Source organism: Biomphalaria glabrata, chromosome 8, assembly GCF_947242115.1.
Source record: "Biomphalaria glabrata chromosome 8, xgBioGlab47.1, whole genome shotgun sequence".
Lineage (NCBI taxonomy): Eukaryota > Metazoa > Mollusca > Gastropoda > Planorbidae > Biomphalaria > Biomphalaria glabrata.
Genome location: NC_074718.1, coordinates 42,508,402 through 42,522,979, shown reverse-complemented (window position 1 = coordinate 42,522,979; position 14,578 = coordinate 42,508,402). Strand labels below are relative to the sequence as shown.

Here is a 14,578-nt window from a genome sequence, read left to right as displayed (position 1 = left end):
CTCCTTTGGTTTCTGAAGATGTAATATCGTCTTATCAATGCAAGAGATTTTTTTTTTTAAATTTCCCGCCAGTTTTTTAAAGTATCGATTACAAATAATTTCTTACACTGCAATGTGTGTTCCCGTTGATAAAAAATGCGTGAATGATTGTAACTAATACAAAGATTGAAAGCCTAAACATAATTTATGGATAATTACAGAGTAACTGTTCGACGTGTCCAGATTTTGTCCGATCCAATGCAACACTTGAAGGCGCACAGGTCTGAGAGAGTTAATTAATGGCGAGAGCCATAGCATACAGGTCTGAGAGAGTTAATTAATGGCAATAACCGTAGCCTTAAGCTTGTTATAATGTTTTTATCTTCGAAAATTTGAATTTTCTTAAGCCTCATTTTCCGAAACAACCTTTTTTTTTTTTTGTTAAATTCGAAACTAAAATTAGAATCGAATTTAATTTTTTTTAAATGTTCATAAAATTGTGAATTCGTTGATATGATTTATGGATTCAGATTTGATCTAGTTCTATTCAAACTTCAACGAATTTAATAGAACATAGTACTAGGCTATAAGATCATAACACGTCTTAAAGCTTTGCTTATAAGATAAAACAATTACTTCGATATAAAGATTCAAACTTCTATCTACAGCAATATGATATGCTGCTTCACCTTCACCTTACAGTTAAGTAAAACGACTCTTGTATTTCCAACTAAGCGAAGGAAAGCGCTCACAAGGTTGTCAAAGAAAGCGCTTCAGGGACACCCTCAAAGCTTCTCTGAAGGCGTTCAGCATAGACCCATCCACCTGCGAGACAGAGGCACATGACAGAGCATCATGACGTCGCGCTGTGAAAACCGGCGCACAGGTTGCTGAGGAAAAAAGAACAACGCTGGCAGAAGAAAAACGCCAGAGAAGAAACGCAAGGCAAACGACACTAGCTCCAGCTGGAATAACCTGCCCAGTGTGCGGCCGAACATTCCGGGCTCACATAGGTCTCACCAGCCACATGAGGAGGCATAAAACCCCAGTGCAAAGCCCTCAGCCCCCTGGATGACAAAGTGGTCGTCATCGAACCACGATGGACGAACTATAAACAGTTAAGTGGATTTTATAAGAAGGTAGGGGACAAATACATCGAATAAGTCCTTCCCAGGTCGTCTGCTAAATCTGAACTAGTTGCGAGCTAAGCTGATAGTTTGTGTACATGTGAACATTCTTGACTCTATGAGTTCAATCTAGCAAGTGCAATCAGAACAGGACACAAACTTGTTCTTGTCACTATGAATACAATTAGAAATTATTTTACCAGATGTTTTTTAGCCCTATTTCATGCATTTATTTGTCTACCGTATTCACTTTTTAAAAGCATTAATATAAAAAAAAGGGATTGAACGACCTGAATTTGAAATTGCAATGTAAATCTGCTGAAGCCGACATACTATCCACTCTGCTAATGAGTTGAATATGAAAATAGAAGATCGTATGGGTATCTATTTTTTCTTTCAAACTTACTTTAAAGCGGCTAGCTAAAAAAGAGGACTTATTCATCTTATGCCACCACTTCAGTCAAGTACAATTTCATTCCCTTGTTTGAGATACCAAACAAAATAATAAATTACTAATAGTTAATTAACTAATTGGTTATTTTTTTATTGATTGTCAGGTAAAAGAAAAAAAATTGCAAAATTTCGGCTTGATCCGAGATCGAGTGTCGGAGAAATAGCTTGTGCACACTTTTTACCTGACAGAGTTTGCAGAAGCTTTGTAAAAATAGATTTATGTTAAGTTCGTGCTAACATTTAGATTCTAGAAACAAAATGTAGTCATGTTTAGACAGGAAATGACGACAGTTTCAGGTTAGAGATTTAGTGACATAAGAACTGGGTAATAAATTAACAAAGAAAACATATTTCCTTTTATAGAAAATAAACATTGATTGTGTTGGCATGTGTCTTATATAGGCTGTGCTACTCGGTTTATGTGTGTACTATGTTCTGTTGTGGGTTGTTAACCAGAATGGCGTCCTAAATAACAGCTGATTTGTCAGTTAGAAACTGGCTTATGAGTTATGTGCATAGTTGTTTAATATAATTAAATTGTTGAAGGATTTATTTCATGTTTCGTGACTGAGTTCGCAAGCATTGGCTTCTTTCTATTATATTAAAACAGCTAACGTTTGACGTATACAATGCAAATGAGATTTACTGTCATTCTTTTTTCATTTATTAAATAAACATACACATCTATACCTGAATTAGATTAGACTTCACAAAAATAAACAACTTAAAAAAAGTACAATTGTTTGGTGGGTAAGAGAATAAACATCTATGCTATAAAGTAGAATGTAAGGAGTATGTCCATTATTCCTTAAAGTTAGAAGTACTGTAATGGACTTATTAGAAGCAAACTGTTTCCGAATACAGGAATCTTGTTTGGGCTAGCTGGCTCAAATGTCTACATAATAATAAGGTTTGTAAAATGTTTTACATGTTTCGGATGTTCCTTCAGAGTTGAAGATAATTACTTCCTAGTCCAAACCTCCCGCAGGACGACGGGGGATGGGAGCGGGCAGGGTTTGAACCCGGGACCATCGATAAATCTGAACGACAGTCCAGCGCGCAAACCGCAAGACCAGGCAGCCAGGTGTTTGATCCTAATCACTTGGAATTAACATTTAGAAAAATAATGGACTTTAGGGTAGAGAATTATCTAGTTTGATTTTCATATACCTGTACAATGCTCATGTAGTTTTTCAGAAATAGGGTGTTTGGGGTCAGGGATATCTGATATTGTGTTGATTGTTCAGGAGTAGAGGATACTTGTATCATTTTTCTGTCTTTAGGGGGTTCATTGGTTAGGTAGTATGTCTTTGATATTAAATAATATTTCTATTACTATTATTATATTTTTAGGTTAATCACTTTTCAATTGTTTATGATTTAATACTTGTGAATTATGATAACTTACAAATAAAAACATAAAAATAAATATATATATATATATATATATAAAAAGCCCACAAAAGAGGCAAGATGGCCCAAAAAAAGAGGCAAAGAAAAGAGGCCTAAGGCCCAAGGATTCCTATGATGATAAAGCTAAAACTGAATAGCGCAAATTCTGAGGTTTCCTTTTTAAAAAAAAGGAGTATGTATGTTCCGAATAGAAATCAAAATCGTTTGACCAATCTTGATGAAACTTTGCACAAATGTTCCTTGGGTGCTAACTGGAACCGTGATGTATGTATAGTAGCCCTAAAACAAGCTAAAGACCCTCAAAAAAAAAGTTTGCCCAACTCTATGAAAGTATTAATATTTGATGAATCAAGGCCATGTTTAACATGTTTACATCTAAAGGATCTAGATCTAATTTTTAAAACTACACTTTGCGCAACTGGGTAGTGAAAAACAAATGAGAAAAATGAATAACTCCATTGGAATATGGACAATAATTACGGAGAGAAAGAGTTAACCTGAAAACCGCGTAGGATGTATTTATCTTCTCTTTTGATGGAGCGCCTGTTATTTAGAAGGTATAGTGTGTTCGGTTTTGGGGTACATATTACGGCTGAGGGTGCCCACCAAAACCTTGTCTTAAAAATATCGATCAGACGCCCTAGTTTTTAGACAGATCATTTTGTTATTCTCGTTCTGTGAGGGCTCAGTTTGTCTGGAACCAGATTGTTTGTAGAAGAGTCCTATAGATCTGCAAAGCACTTTTAAGTTTCAAAGCCTTTTATTACTCTCTCTCTCTCTCTTTCTGTGGTGGCGTACATGGCGCCCCCAGCGCCCTATTCTTAGTAATCTAATGGAATCCCCAATGTGTAAAGTGAAAGAACTGGGGGGGGGGCATTATCCAGTGTTTTGTTCGTTTGTAAAATGTTTCACATGTTTCAGATGTTTGTAAAATGTTTCACATGTTTCACATGTTCGTGCACATTCTGAAGATAATGACATCCTAGCCCGAACATCCCACAGAACGACGGGAGATGGGGAAGGGCAGGGTTGGTACCGGGGACCTCCCAACAACAGCCCAGAGCGCCTGCCACAAGTCCGAGCAGGTTCGTTTTGGTTGGATGTAATTATAATACACGCGAGGTGTTCTCTTTGTGCTGAAATTAAAACTAGAAATAAACTATTAATATAATTTTTGACGAAATTTTCAGCATGTATTTAATTTTAAATCTCCTCCTTTTACCTTTTTTTGTATTCCTTTCATTACGTTGTCTTCCATGCTGTCCCCCTCTCACCTTACAAAAATCATTATTTGTTTATTTATATCATTTATCGTATGCAACTATGGCACTCACACAGACAGCCATAATCAAGTTATTTTTAATCAGCAGTAATAAATACACATGTATGTAACAGGACGCTTAACATCTACTCGACTAAAAATAGAAATGTTTATGGTATGCGCGAGATAAGAATAGCAATGGAACAATTATAGTTTTTTTTTTTTAAATACGCACTGGTTAAACGAAACTAATCAATACGTGCGACTAGAGAAACGATTAGAAGTGGGCCTGTTTATACGCCCACCATAGTAATGAGAGGAAACATTGAGATTGTAAGATAAACTAAATAAAGATTACAAAGAGAGTTTGTGTTTTCATATAAACTCAGAAGAGGCTCGAGAAGAGTCCGCCTAATGCCCGAACAGATTTCAATATAGTTTAAGACTAAGGTCAATGCTATTTTAGTATTTCACTTGTCATAAACTAGCTCCAAACCAAATTATTTACATTAGATTTTTACCAAAGTATTAAATTTTTACTACCTTTACTATTTTAACTGTGAATAGACCTTGTTTTAATGATTTAACTGTATAGAATTTAGCCCTTGTTATGTAAAGGGAGAGTGATACTTAAAGGATTACGCGCAAGACATGGCCTAAATTGTGTTGATGTGCCTAAACTCAAACTCAAACCCAAATTTTATTTTATTTTTTTTAATTAACTAATAGACTGAATCGACTGGACACATCGTATTTTAAAGTTTAACATCTGATTTTAAAAACAAGCAAATGACGACCCTCCATGTATGGCTGCCTGGTCGTGCGGTTTGCGCGTTGGCCAGTCGTTGGGACTCATTGATGGTCCCGGGTTCAATCCCTGCCCGCTCCCATAGCCGTCGTTCTGCTAGAGGGTTGGACTAGGAAGTAAATTATCTAAAGGAACATTCGAAACATGTAAAACATTTTAGAAACAAACGTGTAAACAAAAACAACACATAAATCTACAGTACTAAACAATATCAACTGCCGCCATTGTGGAACTCACGTGATATAAAGGGGGGTCGTGTGATTAGCCCACTGTGACTCTATATATAGGCTAGTGATGCATTGTGTCACGTGATACAAGAAAGCTGAGCATAAACTAAGGCTGACACAGAAGGTCAACAAATATCATGGAACTGTTGTTTACATTGAAACGAAAACAAATAAATCTAAAGTTGCGTGGGAATCTGTCCTGGGGTGTCACGTGACAAAGAAAAGGTTACAGACTTGAAGTAATTGCTTTATCTGTAAACCGATGTAATAAAGTTATTCTTGTCAGAGCTGGTCTTAGGCCACTGCAACCTATGAGGTCGCAGTGGGCCCCGCGCTTTCATAGGCCCCGCGCTAATTCTAGGTGTAATTATTAAATTGCAAAATATATACGAAAAATTCCTGAAAATCTCCTGAATTTATTAAAATCTCCTGAAAACTCATTAAAATCTCCTGAAAATATATACAAAATTGTCATGTGTGGGCGTCATTTATTGCGGAAAACGCCAATCCTAACGCGCGATAAAAGAAAAAAAGACATTGTCAGCTTTCATGTAATAAATTGTAATAATCGGGCGAATTTTCACCTTAATCGAAAGGTACAATACTTTATTTACTTTTATAGTTACTGGCATATAAATATGCCATAGGTTGCAAGGTTCGTAAAGTAAAGTTAATTTGATCGCAATTTTGTACTTAGTAAAGTCGATTTTTTTTTCTAATACAAAATCTAAATTTTCACTTATTATCCTTATTCCCACTCAGACTAGGCCCCGCGCAATCAATTTCGCATAGGGCCCCGCAATTGTTAGGACCGGCCCTGATTCTAGTTAAGTCAATATAAAGACACTTCGTCTGGTACGCTTAAACGCCCCTAATGTATATTAAAAAACATATACACACACAAACACACACATATATATATATATATGGGGGGGGGGGAGGGTTACGTGCGCAGCCTAGTGTGAATGTGGAATGGTGCGAATGGGTGTTGAAAGGGGAGAGAAGATGGAATCCGAAAATGGAGGAATGTAATCAGAGTTATTATTAACACATTATTAATTGTAAATCAAGATTAAAGTCATCATAATCTACCATATATATGAGTCTGTTATTGTATCATTAAAAGTCTCATCTGTACGTAACAAGTTATGTAGATATATATATATATATATATATATATATATATATATATTGTAATAACTTAAGGGAGGCAACTCAACGAGGCACATATATCTTTATTTACACGACATCACAGGTACACAAACAACATTTATCTTAGGCACAGTCTTTTCACTTTGGCTCTCAACTTGGGCGGAAATCGTTCTCTCTTCTCTTCCTAATGTTGACATCCTTCCCAGTCTAGTTTATCACAGTGCGCACCTTCTAGCTTAGATGGCGGTGCACATGGCAGAGTTATAACAATATATATATATCGTAATAACTGAAGGGAGGCAACTCAAGGAGGCAAGGATGTTTATTCACAGGACATCACAACTACATTATAACAACATCTATCTCTAGCACAATCTTTTCACTTCTGCTCTAGACTTGGGCGGGGTGTCGTTCTATTCTTCCCAATCATGACATCCTTCTAGGTTTGGTTTCTAGAAGTGCGCACCTTCTGCACTGGCCTGGATGGCGATGCGCATGCCTTTTTTTTAATTGGTCAATTAACTACTGTTTTTTTTATAATTTAAGTTCGATATTGATTAAGAGAAATAAATCTCTTTATATCACAGCAAATGCCTTTAAAATAAACAGCTATTTCCCTTTAAACGCGTTTGTTAGGTGTTTTTTTTAGTATTTTCGTTTTACAGATTTTTGCTTGTTTATTGTTTAATTTTTGTTATACTCTTGCTTCTAAGCAACCCCCGTCTCATCTCCCCCCCCACCCTTTTTTTCTAACGATTGTTATTTGATAACGACCTTTTTTCTTTTTGCCATAAATTCAAAAAGTCTCAAATTCCATAGCCTTAAAAAAAAAAACCTGCCACCTTTTTTTTTTCTTTTTTCGGGTTGAACAAAATTATAATACAGCTATTTATTTTTTTACCTAACAAAATGAGTAGAAAAAAATAAATAATATAACCAATTATGTTGCCCTCAAAGTTTTCTTTTTTTTTTTTTTACCTTAGGGCTCTAGATAATTGGAAAAACAAGAGCCTAGTGGCTGAGTGTGGACCAATTTTATTAACTTGCTGGAGTGGATCTACCAACCTCTTCACACTTCTGTTCCCCATCCCGTCGCAGGAGGCGTCTCCCTTGACTACTCTCCCATATTGATTGTATGTTCTCCCTTGCGGGTACCTATTAGGCTAAATGTGACAAGTGACCTTACGACTCTTCATTTATGACCGTCGACAAATCTCTAAGTGTAAAAGAAATAAAATCATTAAATAAATTACCTTTATCCCCAACAAACAAAGAAACTCATACACAGCCATTTTATTTATTTTTTTTGCAACATAAAAATTCAAGGCCATTATATCTATCTCCGATCACAAAAATGGCGGATTTGTTTTGGTTCTCTCTGAAGCAGACGGCTTCACCGACATCACGGGTAGATCGAAATTTCTAGACCAACATTACTCTTTAATTTATTGCCTTTTTTATTTCAGTCATGAGTGTTACTTAATAACAAGTCCGAAACTTAAATTTGCATTTTCTATGTTAAGAGAGAGAAAGAGGGGGATGATAAGGGAGAGAAAGAGAGGATAAAGAAAATAAAAAGAGAGAGACAGAAAGTGAAGAAAGATTGAGAAGATAAGAGAGATAAAGAGAGATAGAGAAAAAAAAGAAAGCTAATAAGAGCGAGAAAGAGAGAGAAAAAAATAAAGCTGATAAGAGCGATAAGAGAGATAGAGAAAAAAAGAAAGCTGATAAGAGAGAGAAAGAGATAGGGAAAAAAATAAAGCTGATGAGAGAGAGATAAAGAGAGAGAGAAAAAAAGAAAGCTGATAAGAGAGATAAAGAGAGAGAGAAAAATAAAGCTGATAAGAGAGAGAGAGAGAGGGAGAGAGAGAGAAAGAAAGCTGATAAGAGAGAGAGAAAGAGATAGAGAAAAAAATAAAGCTGATAAGAGAGATAAAGAGAGAAAAAAATAAAGCTGATAAGAGAGAGAGAGAGAGGGAGAGAGAGAGAAAGAAAGCTGATAAGAGAGAGAAAGAGATAGAGAAAAAAAGAAAGCTGATAAGAGAGATAAAGAGAGAGAAAAAAATAAAGCTGATAAGAGAGAGAGAGAGGGGGAGAGAGAGAGAAAGAAAGCTGATAAGAGAGAGAAAGAGAGAGAGAGAAAAAGAAAGCTGATAAGAGAGAGAGAAAGAGATAGAGAAAAAAAGAAAGCTGATAAGAGAGATAAAGAGAGATAGAGAAAAAAAGAAAGCTGATAAGAGAGAGAGAGAAAAAAAAAGAAAGATGATAAGACAGAGAAAAAAAGAAAGATGATAAGAGAGAGAGAAAGAGATAGAGAAAAAAGAAAGCTGATAAGAGAGAAAGATAGAAAGATAGAAAGAGAGAGAGAGAGAGAGAGAGAGAGAGAAAAAGAAACCTAATAAGAGTGGGAGAAAGAGAGAGAGAGAGAGAGAGAGAAAGCTGATAAGAGAGAGGGAAAGAGAGAGAAAAAAAGATAAAATGAAACAAAGAGAAAAAAAATTATCCAACTCGAAAAAGAATTTTACCATTCACAGACCTTGTGTTTCTGTTCTAATTAGTCCATTTTTTTTTAATTGTTGAAGACTTTATGTTGGTTTTAAAAAGAAATATATAATCAAACTCTATTTCCACAAAAGGATCAAATGTCAGGACGACACAGTGTGCCTGTAATAGAGTTTGTCATACTCAGAGTGCTGCCTGGTCATCTGATATGCGCTTGGCACAGTCATCAAGATGGCACCGGGTTCGAACGCCACATGCTGACATTCCCATTCTTCATTAATGTAGGCAGGTTTTAAAAAGAATAAAACTATGACATGAATCAGTATAAAACTATGACATGAATCAGAATAAAACTATGACATGAATCAGAATAAAACTATGACATGAATCAGAATAAAACTATGACATGAATCAGTATAAAACTATGACATGAATCAGACTAAAACTATGACATGAATCAGACTAAAACTATGACATGAATCAGAATAAAACTATGACATGAATCAGAATAAAACTATGACATGAATCAGACTAAAACTATGACATGAATCAGACTAAAACTATGACATGAATCAGACTCTATTAATACGCCTACAGCGGTTCAGTTGTCTACCAGCAGTCTGGTGCTACAAGTCAACGACCAGCAACAACAAGGGGGCGCACTCCACATTTTTGCAAACGCTGGCTTAGGGTCATCTTTTTTACAATTCTTCTAGACCATGCTTAGATTTACAGTCGTAGATTTACAGGTTCTCGTACAAGGTTATTCATAATTCAAGCATGAACACGTGGTCTGTCATGTGACTTAATGTAGCACGACTCCATTTTACGAGATCTCGTCATGATGACGTCATCGACATTTCGACAACTCAGTTAAAGGAATAATAAAAACGGACGCCTTAAAAGACAATATAATTAGTAATTAAAAACACGAATAAAAGAACAAGCACAAACAACATTTAAATCAGCTTCCATTATCTCTATCGGTTGTATATTCTCACCACCGTGGCCAGGAGAATTTCACGCGCAAAGAAATATGATTCAGTTTGGTTTTTTTTAAATTAAACCTAAATCTAAATGTAATTACATACATGGGGAAATAGAACATACGATGACAGTTTTTTCAAGAGAGATGAAAATATATCAGTGTTGCCTTGGCAATTAGAAGCATACTGGCCGTTTGGGCGAATGGCCTGTGGACCTGTAGCTGGTTGTTACATGTGGTGGCGGAGCAGTCAGCGAAAGGAAAACTTTGAATTGCACGGGTTTAAAACATGACTTATACTTGAAAAGATTGTATAAAATTTGTTTTCTATATACCTCGTCCGCCACCTTCACTTACCCCTTAGTCTGTTGCACGGTTGGGGCACCACACGAGATCTATTGACGGTCTTTCTCCATCCCTCTCCTTTGCATTGAATAAAATCTCTTTGAATGACAAGCCTGTCCAATCTTTTATGTTGTCTTCGTATCGCTTTCTCTTCCAGCCTCTTCCTCTTTTTCCTGGTACTGTTCCCTGAAGGAAGGGTCTCTCGCCTTGCCATTGAGAAAAAAAAATCTTTGATCAAACTTTATAATGTAATTCTAATCTCACCCATTTTCCTAAATACCTTTAAAATCTATCCCTGTATACCGTGCTGCAGGGTGAACTGGAATCAATAAATGGCCTGAAAGTTCATATATCAAATTTCTGTGGTGCGGAGAATTAAAAAAAAATGAAAATAAAAAGTTGGATACGGAAATTGAAATTGAAATTATTTTCTTTTCCTGATAAAAGGCCGAAAGAAGGGAGGGGGTCAGGATAGCACGCACATGAGGACACATCTAGATTCTAGATAATGAAAGAGCTTAGGAAATCATTTGAGTATGTCGTCATAGAAGTAACGTAGGCCTACTGATCATAGAAGTAACATAGGCCTACTGATCATAGAAGTGAGGTAGGCCTACTGATCATAGAAGTAACTTGGTCCTACTGATCATAGAAGTGAGGTAGGCCTACTGATCATAGAAGTGAGGTAGGCCTACTGATCATAGAAGTAAAGTAGGCCTACTGATCATAGAAGTAACTTGGTCCTACTGATCATAGAAGTAACGTAGACCTACTGATCATAGAAGTAAAGTAGGCCTACTGATCATACAAGTAAAGTAGGCCTACTGATCATAGAAGTAAAGTAGGCCTACTGATCATAGAAGTAACTTGGTCCTACTGATCATAGAAGTAATGTAGGCCTACTGATCATAGAAGTAACGTAGGCCTACTGATCATAGAAGTAAAGTAGGCCTACTGATCATAGAAGTAAAGTAGGCCTACTGATCATAGAAGTAAAGTAGGCCTACTGATCATTGAAGTAACTTGGTCCTACTGATCATAGAAGTAACGTAGGTCTACTGATCATTGAAGTAACGTAGGCCTACTGATCATAGAAGTAACGTAGGCCTACTTATCATAGAAGTAAAGTAGGCCTACTGATCATAGAAATAAAGTAGGCCTACTGATCATAGAAGTAACTTGTTCCTACTGATCATAGAAGTAACGTAGACCTACTGATCATAGAAGTAAAGTAGGCCTACTGATCATAGAAGTAAAGTATGCCTACTGATCATAGAAGTAACTTGGTCCTACTGATCATAGAAGTAACGTAGGCCTACTGATCATAGAAGTAACTTAGGCCTACTGATCATAGAAGTAAAGTAGGCCTACTGATCATAGAAGTAACTTGGTCCTACTGATCATAGAAGTAACTTAGGCCTACTGATCATAGAAGTAACGTAGGCCTACTGATCATAGAAGTAACTTGGTCCTACTGATCATAGACGTAACGTAGGCCTACTGATTTGAAAGACGTTGTGACTTGCTTAGACCTTGCATGACTGCCTGGTCGTGCGCTATGAGTGTTGGACTGTCATTGGAACCTCTCGATCGTCCCGGGTTCATACCCTGCCCGCTGCCATTCCCCGCCGTCCTGCGGGAGGTCTGGACTAGAATGTACATTAACTTCAACTCTGAAGGAACATCCGAAACTTTTTACAAACATGATTTGATCCTACAAATTTCAGTGACTTCAGAGTCAGATGACTTGATCCTACAAATTTCAGTGACTTCAGAGTCAGATGACTTGATCCTACAAATTTCAGTCACTTCAGAGTCAGATGACTTGATCCTACAAATTTCAGTGACTTCAGTGTCAGATGACTTGATCCTACAAATTTCAGTGACTTCAGTGTCAGATGACTTGATCCTACAAATTTCAGTGACTTCAGAGTCAGATGACTTGATCCTACAAATTTCAGTGACTTCAGTGTCAGATGACTTGATCCTACAAATTTCAGTGACTTCAGAGTCAGATGACTTGATCCTACAAATTTCAGTGACTTCAGAGTCAGATGACTTGATCCACAAGTATTATAAGAACTTAAAAAGAAATTGATTCTGTTGAATTCCACAATTCAAATGTAACGAATGGATGAATCTAGCTGAGCCAGTGGCTAGCTAGGGGGGGGGGGGGGAGGGGGCGAATTGGAAAATCCCCTCGGGCCCCCACTTAAGGAGGGCCCCAAAATGGGTGTTTTTTATATTAAAAATGAAAGATTACGCAAAATGCCCAAAGAGGTCAAGCCCCGGGCCCCAAAACGATGGGATATTCCTAGCTACGCCCCTGAGCTGAGCATTGTGGAGGAGCTGAAATATTATCCTTGTGGCAATGTTAAACATAAGGGAAATAACGGAGAACGATGACTACTGCTGTGACGATGACACTTAGTTGTGAACAAAGTGTCTTTGTTTAGTGGTGCCTGTTCGAATCCCAGTGATACAATTTTAACAAGAAAGATTTAAAAAAAATACTTTTCATAAAGCAAATAACAAAGTTTATAATGAGTAAAATGATCATGGAATATTTTGAATTAATCATGTGGTTATTAGGTCTGAACTCGATATGCGACGTTGCAGCCTGTAGGCAGACCAATAGCTCGTTATCGAACGAGATAAACTTGTGACGTGGCAACGAGCTATTGGTCTCCACTGCCCACAGGTTGCTACGCTGCAGGTCAGTGCTTAGGTCTACTATAAGGAATGGTCTAGTATCAGTATTGCAGGATGGCTGCCTGGTCGTGCGGTTTGCGCGCTGGACTGTCGTTCAGATTTATCGATGGTCCAGGGTTCAAACCCTGCCCGCTCCCATCCCCCGTCGTCCTGCGGCAGGTTTGGACTAGGAATTAATTATCTTCAACTCCGAAGGAACATCCGAAACATGTAAAACATTTTACAAACATTTTTACAAATCACTGGCCGTGACATCATATTGGTCTCGTATTGTCCACTCCTGTTGACACCAATAAAATAAGAGTAAAGACTAAATCCAACTCACTACAAAAACACGTCTTTTCACTCTGGCATTCTGCAGTCGTCTGGTGAACCCAAGACAGCTTACGACAGTTCCGTTTATCATGCATCATTCACTCTGCATAGCCACCAAACTTCACTAACTTCTTCTCATTGTCACTGTCAGGTGGGTTTAGTCGCTTAAGTAGGGTATGATATGATGGTCCCGTATCCCCAGCCTGAACAGAGTAACACAAGAACCTAAAGGTAGTGGCATGTAAAATACGAACATCGACTAACAGTTCTTCAACTGAACAGTTAGTGAATAACAACAGTTGTCAACATGAACAATATTTAATAATAATTAATTATAAGTTATCAACATATTTACATATACATCACTATCATTGAAGTCATCATTGAATTAATAATTAGTCTAATATCACGCCAATAAGTTTTCATAACACACCTTCACGCTCACACTCCATCTCGGCGCCCAACGTAACCTCAACTCCCTACAACTCAACTCAACAACAATAGTTACTGCAAAACTCCAAGGGCGGAAAGGCGACACACTTTCCCATAGCCCAAAGCCTAACACCCTGAAACGACAAGAAAACCTAGATCTAGCGATGCCGCTACAAGAAAGAACTTTTCAATAGCGACACCCGTACCGAAAGATCAGCCTACTTAATAAAACTATGTACTTACGTACCCTTACAAGGGGGAAACACAAAACCCGCTACCCAGCTCACAAAAGAAGCTCTCTCTCTCTTGCGGGAACTAAGGATGACGTAAACACACACACACAAAATATTCTAGACAACAAAACGCACTAAAAAGAAACTACTTCCTATACGCTAAAACACCAATATTAAATGCAAAGAAAACTTCACGCGCGCACGACAGTCACCACAGAAACACACACACATACCTATACTCCATAACGATCACCATACAGAATACAGAGCTACTACTTTCCTTTTAATACTGCAATTAAAATTATGTCCCTCACGTTCGAATTTTCCCGCCCTTTTTTTTTTTTTCAAACTCTTCAAGCTAATGTATCGCTTTACGTTTAATGGACAAGTTATTTAGACCCATGTTAGGCCCTTTTAATTCTTTAGCTTTTAGCGGCTTCATATATTTATGTTTGGTCATAAAAGCTTGTTGATTTGAAATATGTGGTCTCAGTTAATATCGTCTGCTAAAATGTTTTGGACAGATTACAATTACTGTGGGAATGTAAATCTAGAGCTAGAGTTATGGAACATTGTAAAACGTAATGGTGGTTTTAATTTCATGGCTACATCTGTAGTGTCGTCATGGGCGAGT

General features: G+C 37.2%; 1 protein-coding gene and 1 long non-coding RNA gene across 2 annotated transcripts in view; one reads left to right on the top strand and one right to left on the bottom strand.

Moving 5' to 3' along the window:
* LOC106073149 (uncharacterized) overlaps positions 1-14,578 on the bottom strand; it is a 161,342-nt gene that overhangs the window by 120,169 nt on the left and 26,595 nt on the right. The gene's annotated exons all lie outside the window — the stretch shown is intronic.
* Positions 2,409-2,988, top strand: LOC129927874 (uncharacterized). The gene is made up of 2 exons (XR_008779529.1): positions 2,409-2,469; positions 2,644-2,988. It is a non-coding gene; the product is annotated as an uncharacterized LOC129927874 (long non-coding RNA).